Below are 10,958 nucleotides of genomic sequence, written 5' to 3'. Positions count from 1 at the left end.
TGTGGTCGAATTTCCTGGTTTTGCTGAGAACTCTGGCTGCAGCGTTCTGGACTAACTGAAGCTTGTTCAACCAGAAAGCAGAGCGTTACAGTAATCTAACCTGGCGTGATGAAGGCGTGAACTAACGTTTCTGCGTCCTGTAGCGACAGTGCATTTCTTAATTTAGTGATGTTACGCAGGTGGAGGAAAGCTATTCTGGTAATATTGGTAATATGCTCATCGAAGGCCAGACTGGGATCAATCGTGACACCAAGGCTTTTTACAGATGTGCCTGGTGCAACTGAGAAACTATCAAGATTAAGAGTAAACGTAGGCAGATTATCCCTAGCAGCTTTTGGACCAAGAAGAAGAACTTCGGTTTTGTCCGAATTTAGTAAAAGGAAGTTGCTTGACATCCAGTCTTTAATGTCTTTTACACAGTCCTCTATCTTATTAAGTTCAGTTTTGTCCTCTGGTTTAGCTGAAATATATAATTGTGTATCATCGGCATAGCAGTGGAAACTGATGCCATGTTTTCTAATGATGGTACCTAGTGGTAGCATATATGAGGTAAATAACATGGGTCCTAAGACAGAGCCCTGTGGAACACCATACTTACTCTTGTGAGAGCTGATCGTTCACCATTTACATTAACAAACTCAAAGCGATCACTAAGGTAAGATTTGAACCACGAAAGAGCTTCACCTGTCACTCCTACTAGTTTCTCAAGCCTGTCTAATAGAATGGAATGGTCTATTGTGTCAAAACCTGCACTAAGATCGAGTAAAACCAGTAAGGATATGTTTCCTTTGTCAGCGGAGAATAAAAGATCATTTACAATTTTCACTAACGCTGTTTCGGTACTATGGTGAGGCCTGAAGCCAGGCTGAGATTTTTCATATATATTACTTGTATGCAGATGGGAACATAATTGTTTTGCCACGGCTTTCTCTAAAATCTTTGATAAAAAGGGAAGATTTGAAATAGGTCTATAGTTTGATAGCTCAGAGGGGTCAAGACTGGGTTTCTTTATTAAGGGTTTAATTACACCTAATTTAAGAGATTTTGGAACATAGCCGAGGCTGAGAGAAGAGTTTATTATAATTAGAAAGGGCTTAGTTATTTCTGGCAAAACGTCTTTAAGTAAACCTGTAGGAATAGGATCTAGTATACAAGTCGTTGTTTTTGAAGATGAAATAATTTGGACGAGCTCTGTTTGTTGGAGTAAAGTAAAGACTCCAGCGTCTCTGTAGTGGTTATACTGCACTCTAGATCTAGATTAGGTTTATAGGACGCTGCACTTGTTAGCTGCCCATTTTGAACAAGACTCATGTAACATTCCAAAGCGCATATTCTGAGTTTTTGACATGCTGAAGTCGAACAGTATGAAACTGTTGTATACACTGTCTAATGCACAGTATGAAACTGCTAGTTAAAGTCTATGTTATAAAAATATAGAAAGATTCACCTCCAAATTCACTGTAGAGTGAATAAAACAGCACATTCTCATTAGGTTTCATATTTCATTGTCACTGAATAGTCGTCACAGGGAATTCAGTCTCTCAGTGTGAAACACTTACGAATGTGGAAAAAACAGTAAATAAACGATGCAGTCTTTGGTGAAGATTTCTGCCATTGTGACAAATGCATTTACAAAGCACATGTGTAAGAATAAAACGGTGAAGTATGAATGTTTATTAAAAGACACGCTTCATTATTAGGGCATAAAGAGATATTCTAAAATGTCCTGGCCTTTGTTTATGGATTGTCAAGATCATATTGCTGTAAGTTCCTATATTTCTATGCTCACTGACACGCCAAATGATTTTCCTTGCTTTGCTTTAATAAAAGCTTTTTGCAGTGAAATTGAATGACAGCTCAATGTAGCTCAACACAGAGACAAAAAGCAACACAAACACAGCTCGACAGCTATATAAAGGTGAAGCTTTTCTCTCTGTACATGCAAACTCTTGGTAACATAATTTGCAGATTCGACATTAGTTTTTACTGCTATGCGGACAACACACAGCTCTACATATCTGCTAAACCAATTGAGGTTCTGAATCTAAATAATATTGAAGAATGTGTTAAAAATATCAAAAGCTGAATGACCAACAACTTCCCTCTTCTTAATCCTAACAAAACTGAGGTCCTACTACTTGGACCCAAAGCAGAGAGATCTCCGCTCTCCAAAGCTCTCTAAACAATGTAATATTCTAGCCCTATACAATGCAGAAAAGGTGCCTTAACCTCCAGACTGGTCTACTGTAACACCATTTTAGCTGGATGCTCTAATACATTACTAAATAAGCTCGAACTGGTCCAGAATGCAGCTGCTGGAGTCCCTACAAGGACCAAAATGTTTGACTATATCTCCCCAATCCTGTCATTATTACACTAACTACCTATAAAATTTCATCTGGACTATAAGATCCTTCTCTAACGTATAAATCATTAAATGGCCCCACAGTATCTTAGTGAATTAGTGAATTAATTCAGACTCAAAACTGATCTGTTTGCACAGGCATTTTGCTAATATCAGTCATTTTCACTATTACTCTCTAACATCTCTCCATAAACGGACCTGTCCTGTTAATCAATCTCTCTCTCTCTCTCTCTCTCTCTCTCTCTCTCTCTCTCTCTCCCTCCCTCTCTCTCTCCCTCCCTCCCTCTCTCTCTCTCTCTCTCTCTCTCTCTCCCTCCCTCTCTCTCTCTCTCTCTCTCCCTCTCTCTCTCTCCCTCCCTCTCTCTCTCCCTCCCTCTCTCTCTCTCCCTCCCTCCCTCTCTCTCTCTCTCTCTCTCTCTCTCTCTCTCCCTCCCTCTCTCTCTCCCTCCTTCCCTCTCTCTCTCTCTCTCTCTCTCCCTCCCTCTCTCTCTCTCCCTCCCTCCCTCCCTCTCTCTCTCTCTCTCTCTCTCTCTCTCTCTCTCTCTCTCTCCCTCCCTCTCTCTCTCTCCCTCCCTCCCTCCCTCTCTCTCTCTCTCTCTCTCTCTCTCTCTCTCTCCCTCTCCCTCCCTCTCTCTCTCTCCCTCCCTCTCTCTCTCCCTCCCTCCCTCTCTCTCTCTCTCTCTCTCTCTCTCTCCCTCCCTCTCTCTCTCTCCCTCCCTCCCCCCCCCTCTCTCTCTCTCTCTCTCTCTCTCTCTCTCTCTCTCTCCCTCCCTCTCTCTCTCCCTCCCTCCCTCTCTCTCTCTCTCTCTCTCTCTCTCTCTCCCTCCCTCTCTCTCTCTCTCTCCCTCCCTCCCTCTCTCTCTCTCTCTCTCTCTCTCTCTCCCTCCCTCTCTCTCTCTCCCTCCCTCCCCCCCCCTCTCTCTCTCTCTCTCTCTCTCTCTCTCTCTCTCTCCCTCCCTCTCTCTCTCCCTCCCTCCCTCTCTCTCTCTCTCTCTCTCTCTCTCTCTCCCTCCCCCCCTCTCTCTCTCTCTCTCAATTCAATTCAATTCAATGTTGCTTTATTGGCATGACAAATATTAACACTTGTATTGCCAAAGCTTTTGTTGGGAGATTAAGAACAAAGTACAACATATACAAAAAGCAATAACAGATATAGCAGGTGTTATAATAATAATAATAATAATAATAATAATAATAATAATATAATAATAATAATAATAATAAGCAGAATGTATGTGTTTATAGGTGTGAATCTCTGACATGGTGTGGTCACTCACTGTCCCTCAGAGTGTGGCAGGTGTGAACGTACTGCGCTGCCAGTGTGCAGAACTCTTTATAAAACTTTATAGAACTCTCTCTCCCTCCCTCTCTCTCTCTCCCTCCCTCCCTCTCTCTCTCTCTCTCTCTCTCTCTCTCTCTCTCTCTCTCTCTCTCTCTCTCTCTCTCTCTCTCTCCCTTTATTTGAGCCCCTAAGCACCTTATGGGAGCCACCAGAGCAGCTAAAGTCACCAGAGCTCCATCTCCGTTGTCTGATCTGCACTGTTTTGACCACCATGGAGCTTCATGCGGTACAAAGCTGTGCAAACCTCACCCTCATGAACTGACCCTCCTGCTGCTGCTGCTGCATAAACTCAAACTCCCTATTTAACCGTTGCTCCGCCTGTTTTCCCCTTTTTGTATTCTAATACTTTATACTAACGCTGTTCACTATCCGGTGTCGACCAGAGGAGGATGGGTTCCCCTTCTGAGTCTTGGTTCCTCTCAAGGTTTCTTCCTGTTGCTCTTAGGGAGATTTTCCGTGCCACTGTCGTCATTGGCGACACTCATGGGGGCTCAGACCCGGATTTATCTGTAAAGCTGCTTTGTGACACACCTGCTGTAAAAAGCGCTATATAAATAAACTTTGACTTGACTTTGACTTACTCCCCTTTACTCAGTCCTCCTTAAGACTTAATACCAGCCTTTTCACCTCCACTTCATCCTACTGAGGACTACATACCAGCCCATTCACCTTTACTCCACCTTTACTCAGTCCTACTGAGGACTTCGTACCAGCCCATTCACCTTTACTCCATCCTACTGAGGACTACATACCAGCCCATTCACCTCCACTCCATCCTACTGAGGACTACATACCAGCCCATTCACCTCCACTCCATCCTACTGAGGACTTCATACCAGCCCATTCACCTCCACTCCATCCTACTGAGGACTTCATACCAGCCCATTCACCTCCACTCCATCATACTGAGGACTTCATACCAGCCTATTCACCTTTACTCCACCTTTACTCAGTCCTACTGAGGACTTCATACCAGCCCATTCACCTCCACTCCATCCTACTGAGGACTACATACCAGCCTATTCACCTTTACTCCACCTTTACTCAGTCCTACTGAGGACTTCATACCAGCCCATTCACCTTTACTCCACCTTTACTCAGTCCTACTGAGGACTTCATACCAGCCTTTTCACCTTTACTCCACATTTACTCAGTCCTACTGAGGACTTCATACCAGCCCATTCACCTTTACTCCACCTTTACTCAGTCCTACTGAGGACTACATACCAGCCCATTCACCTTTACTCCACCTTTACTCAGTCCTACTGAGGACTTAATACCAGCCCATTCACCTTTACTCCACCTTTACTCAGTCCTACTGAGGACTTAATACCAGCCCATTCACCTTTACTCCACCTTTACTCAGTCCTACTGAGGACTTAATACCAGCCCATTCACCTTTACTCCACCTTTACTCAGTCCTACTGAGGACTTAATACCAGCCCATTCACCTTTACTCCACCTTTACTCAGTCCTACTGAGGACTTCATACCAGCCCATTCACCTCCACTCCATCCTACTGAGGACTACATACCAGCCTATTCACCTTTACTCCACCTTTACTCAGTCCTACTGAGGACTTCATACCAGCCTATTCACCTTTACTCCACCTTTACTCAGTCCTACTGAGGACTACATACCAGCCCATTCACCTTTACTCCACCTTTACTCAGTCCTACTGAGGACTACATACCAGCCCATTCACCTTTACTCCACCTTTACTCCATCCTACTGAGGACTACATACCAGCCCATTCACCTCCACTCCATCCTACTGAGGACTACATACCAGCCCATTCACCTTTACTCCACCTTTACTCCATCCTACTGAGGACTACATACCAGCCCATTCACCTTTACTCCACCTTTACTCCATCCTACTGAGGACTACATACCAGCCCATTCACCTCCACTCCATCCTACTGAGGACTACATACCAGCCCATTCACCTCCACTCCATCCTACTGAGGACTTCATACCAGCCTATTCACCTCCACTCCATCATACTGAGGACTTCATACCAGCCTATTCACCTTTACTCCACCTTTACTCAGTCCTACTGAGGACTTCATACCAGCCCATTCACCTCCACTCCATCCTACTGAGGACTTCATACCAGCCTTTTCACCTTTACTCCACCTTTACTCAGTCCTACTGAGGACTTCATACCAGCCCATTCACCTTTACTCCACCTTTACTCAGTCCTACTGAGGACTTCATACCAGCCTTTTCACCTTTACTCCACATTTACTCAGTCCTACTGAGGACTTCATACCAGCCCATTCACCTCCACTCCATCCTACTGAGGACTTCATACCAGCCCATTCACCTTTACTCCACCTTTACTCAGTCCTACTGAGGACTTCATACCAGCCCATTCACCTCCACTCCATCCTACTGAGGACTTCATACCAGCCTATTCACCTTTACTCCACCTTTACTCAGTCCTACTGAGGACTTCATACCAGCCCATTCACCTTTACTCCACCTTTACTCAGTCCTACTGAGGACTTAATACCAGCCCATTCACCTTTACTCCACCTTTACTCAGTCCTACTGAGGACTTCATACCAGCCCATTCACCTTTACTCCACCTTTACTCAGTCCTACTGAGGACTTAATACCAGCCCATTCACCTTTACTCCACCTTTACTCAGTCCTACTGAGGACTTCATACCAGCCCATTCACCTTTACTCCACCTTTACTCAGTCCTACTGAGGACTTCATACCAGCCCATTCACCTCCACTCCATCCTACTGAGGACTACATACCAGCCCATTCACCTTTACTCCACCTTTACTCAGTCCTACTGAGGACTACATACCAGCCCATTCACCTTTACTCCACCTTTACTCAGTCCTACTGAGGACTACATACCAGCCTATTCACCTTTACTCCACCTTTACTCAGTCCTACTGAGGACTACATACCAGCCCATTCACCTTTACTCCACCTTTACTCAGTCCTACTGAGGACTTCATACCAGCCTATTCACCTTTACTCCACCTTTACTCAGTCCTACTGAGGACTACATACCAGCCCATTCACCTTTACTCCACCTTTACTCAGTCCTACTGAGGACTTAATACCAGCCTATTCACCTTTACTCCACCTTTACTCAGTCCTACTGAGGACTACATACCAGCCTATTCACCTTTACTCCACCTTTACTCAGTCCTACTGAGGACTTCATACCAGCCCATTCACCTTTACTCCACCTTTACTCAGTCCTACTGAGGACTTCATACCAGCCCATTCACCTTTACTCCACCTTTACTCAGTCCTACTGAGGACTACATACCAGCCTATTCACCTTTACTCCACCTTTACTCAGTCCTACTGAGGACTTCATACCTGCCCATTCACCTTTACTCCACCTTTACTCAGTCCTACTGAGGACTTCATACCAGCCCATTCACCTCCACTCCATCCTACTGAGGACTACATACCAGCCTATTCACCTTTACTCCACCTTTACTCAGTCCTACTGAGGACTTAATACCAGCCTATGTAAATTCCCCATTTGCCCTGTAGACACATAACATCTTGGACTTTTTTTAAACTAAAACTTGTTACCTGTCTATAGAACAAATTAATATTTTTCTCATATATCACTTTGTGGATTAAGAAAAATTATATTCCATGAATGTCAAAATTATGTTGCACCAGTGATTTGACCAACGGTTCAATGCAAACAGTCTGGTAAAAAACTCACATCTTCTGTAGGTTGGCAAAGACCCTGGAATATTCCAGATTACTGAGTAATCCGCCCTGAGTAATCCACATTACTCTGTGGATTGATGAAACAAAAATTATGCCTTTCTTGGGAGGTTCCACTTTTTTAATTTTTAAGTTAATGGTTGCCAATATTGTTATTCATAACGTATAAATTTTCAGTTATTGATGTGACGACACAGACAGTTTCCGTATGTAGCTGTCTGGCAAAATTAAGTAATGTGTTTTGTCTGTATCAAGGATTGGCTTTAAAAGATGAACTTGGAAGAGACAGAGCTGGATGGTAGAATGAGAATGACTGGACATGATAAAACTGAAAATTAATGGATATTAATTAATAGCAAATGATTACAATTAATTAATTAATGAACAACAAAAACATGGTGGTGAGTGTGTAAATGGGTGGATCACCACAAGCCGCCATGCTGTCCAGTAATATGGTTAGTTCGCAGCCCAAGCACTTTTAGTATTTTTATTTGGTTAGGTTTTTGTTCTACCTATTTTATCTAATTCTACTATTATTACTTTATTTTTATTAGGTTATTTGGCAACAGGTCAGTAACATGATTGGGTATAAAAGAGCAACTCAGAGAGGCGGAGTCTTTCAGAAGATGAGGAGGGGTCCACCACTCTGTGAAAGACTACACCATCAAATAGTGCAACAATTCAAGAAAAACGTTTCTCAACATAAAATAGTAAAGAACTTTAGCTTTTCATCATCTACGGTTCATAATATCATTAAAAGATTCAGAGAAACTGGAGAAATCTCTGTATGTGAGGGACGAGGCCAAAAACCAGTATTTGCTGGCTGTGATCTTTGGGCCCTCAGGCAGCACTGCATTAAAAACAGACATGATTCTGTAGTGGAAATCACTGCATGGGCTCAGAAACACTTCTGAAAACCACTGTCTGTGAAAACTGTTCATCACTACATCCACAAATGATAATTAAAACTCTAAAACACAAAGTAGAAACCAAATATAAACAGGATCCAGAAATGCTGCCACCTTCTCTGGCTCTGAATTCATTTAAAATGGACTGAGGAGAAGTAGAAAAGTGTCCTGTGGTCCAACGAATCAACATCTGAAATTCCTTTTGGATATCAGAGACCTGTCACCACTTAAAAAAATTTGGAGGGTTATGAAAAGAAAAATACAACAAAGGAGACCATGAACTGTTGAGCAGCTGAAACCCTGGGTCCTCAGTTCCCAAACACTTACAGGGTGCTATTAAAAGAAGAGGTGATGAAACACAGGTAAACATGCCCCCGTCCCAACTTTTTTGATATGTGTTGTCATCAAATTCAAAATGGGCATAATTTTTCAAAAAACAATAGAATTTCTCACTTTCAACATTTGATATGTTGTTTTTGTACTACTTTTAAATAAATATAGGGATTAAAAAATCTGCATATCATTGAATTTTGTTTTTATTTAAATTTTGAACAGCGTCACAACTTTTATGGAAACAGTTGTATTTAATATGAGATCAACACCTGCACTGAAACCAATACATCCTCTCATGGTGAACTAGTCTTTACTGGATCGACTGATCCCAGTTGGTTCAAGTTGAATTTCATAAAAATCATTAGCACTGTAAAGCAGTAGCTTTGCTGGAAATTATGTTTTCTTTAAACCTGTCAAAACCAATAGAAACCACTAGGACTCTATTGGCAGTGGAACTGGACTAGACCAAATCTATTTTGAAAGTTATTGATTTAAAATCAAGTTTATTTCAGTATAAAGCATTAGCAATCATTTAAATCCAGTAGAGTTACTTGAATGCAGTTTATGCAGCAGTTCAGATTCATTTACAGTATCTCACAAATGTGAGTGCACCCCTCACATTTCTTTTCATGGGAAACACTATAGAAATGAAACTTGGATATAACTCAGTCAGTGTACAGCTTGTATAGCAGTATAGATTTACTGTCCTCTGAAAAGAACTCAACACACAGCCATTAATGTCTAAATAGCTGGCAACACAGGTGAGCACACCTCACAGTGAACATGTCCAAATTGTGCCCAGTTGTGTCGTTGTCCCTCCCTGGTGTCATGTGACTTGTTAGAGTTACAAGGTTCCAGGTGTGAATGGGGAGCAGGGCTGTTAAATTTGGTGTTTTGGGTAGAATTCGCTCATACCGGCCACTGGATATTCAACATGGCACCTCATGGCAAAGAACTCTCTGAGGATGTGAGAAATAGAATTGCTGCTCTCCACAAAGACGGCCTAGGCTATAAGAAGATTGCTGACACCCTGAAACTGAGCTAAAGCACGGTGGCCAAGGTCATACAGCGGTTTTCCAGGACAGGTTCCACTCCAAACAGGGGTCGAGCAAAGAAGTTGAGTCCATGTGTTCAGTGTCAGATCCAGAGGTTGGCTTCAAAAAACAGACGCATGAGTGCTGCCAGCATTGCTGCAGAGGTTGAAGAAGAGGGAGGTCAGCCTGTCAGTGCTCATACGCCAGACAATGCATCAACTCAGTCTGCATGGCCGTCGTCCCAGAAGGAAGCCTCTTCTGAAGCTGACGCACAAGAAAGCCCAGAAACAGTTTGCTGAAGACAAGCAGTCCAGGAACATGGACTACTGGAACCGTGTCCTATAGTCTGATGAGACCAAGATTAACCTTTTTGGCTCAGATGGTGTCCAGCATGTGTGGCGGCACCCTAGTGAGGAGTACCAAGACAACTGTCTCTTGCCTATAGTTAAGCATGGTGGTGGTAGCATCATGGTCTGGGGCTGCATGAGTGCTGCCGGCACTGGGGAGCTGCGGTTCATTGAGGGAAGCATGAATTCCACCATGTACTGTGACATTCTGAAGCAGAGCATGATCCCCTCCCTTCAGAAACTGCGCCGCATGGCAGTTTTCCAACTCGATAACGACCCAAAACACACCTCCAAGATGACCACCGCCTTGCTGAAGGTAAAGGTGATAGACTGGCCAAGTATGTCTCCAGACCTAAACCCAATGGAGCACCTACTGGTCATCCTCAAGCAGAAGGAGGAGGAGCGCAAGGTGTCTAACATCCACCAGCTCTGTGATGTCATCATGGAGGAGTGGAAGAGGATTCCAGTAGCAACCTGTGCAGCTCTGGTGAATTCCATGCCCAAGAGGGTTCAGGCAGTGCTAGATAATAATGGTGGTCACACAAAATATTGACACATTGAGCACAATTTGGACATGTTCACTGTGAGGTGTGCTCACTTGTGTTGCCAATTATTTAGACATTAACGGCTGTGTGTTCAGTTATTTTCAGAGGACAGTAACTGTACACTGACTACTTTAAGTTATATCCAAGTTTCATTTCTATAGTGTTTCCCATAAAAAGATATAATATTTGCAAAAATGTGAGGGGTGTACTCACTTTTTTGTGAGATACTGTATGTTTCTGCTGAAGCTGCCTGTATGGTGGAGATGTTAGTGTTAGCATACTAGCATTTGCTACTGCTGCCAGTGATACACTACAGTTTAGCTTTGGAGTTTCACTGGCATTTTCATGTTCGGCTGAAATGAAG

Source organism: Colossoma macropomum, unplaced genomic scaffold (genome assembly GCF_904425465.1).
Source record: "Colossoma macropomum unplaced genomic scaffold, Colossoma_macropomum, whole genome shotgun sequence".
Taxonomy (NCBI): Eukaryota; Metazoa; Chordata; class Actinopteri; order Characiformes; family Serrasalmidae; genus Colossoma; species Colossoma macropomum.
Note: the sequence above shows the minus strand (reverse complement) of the source record.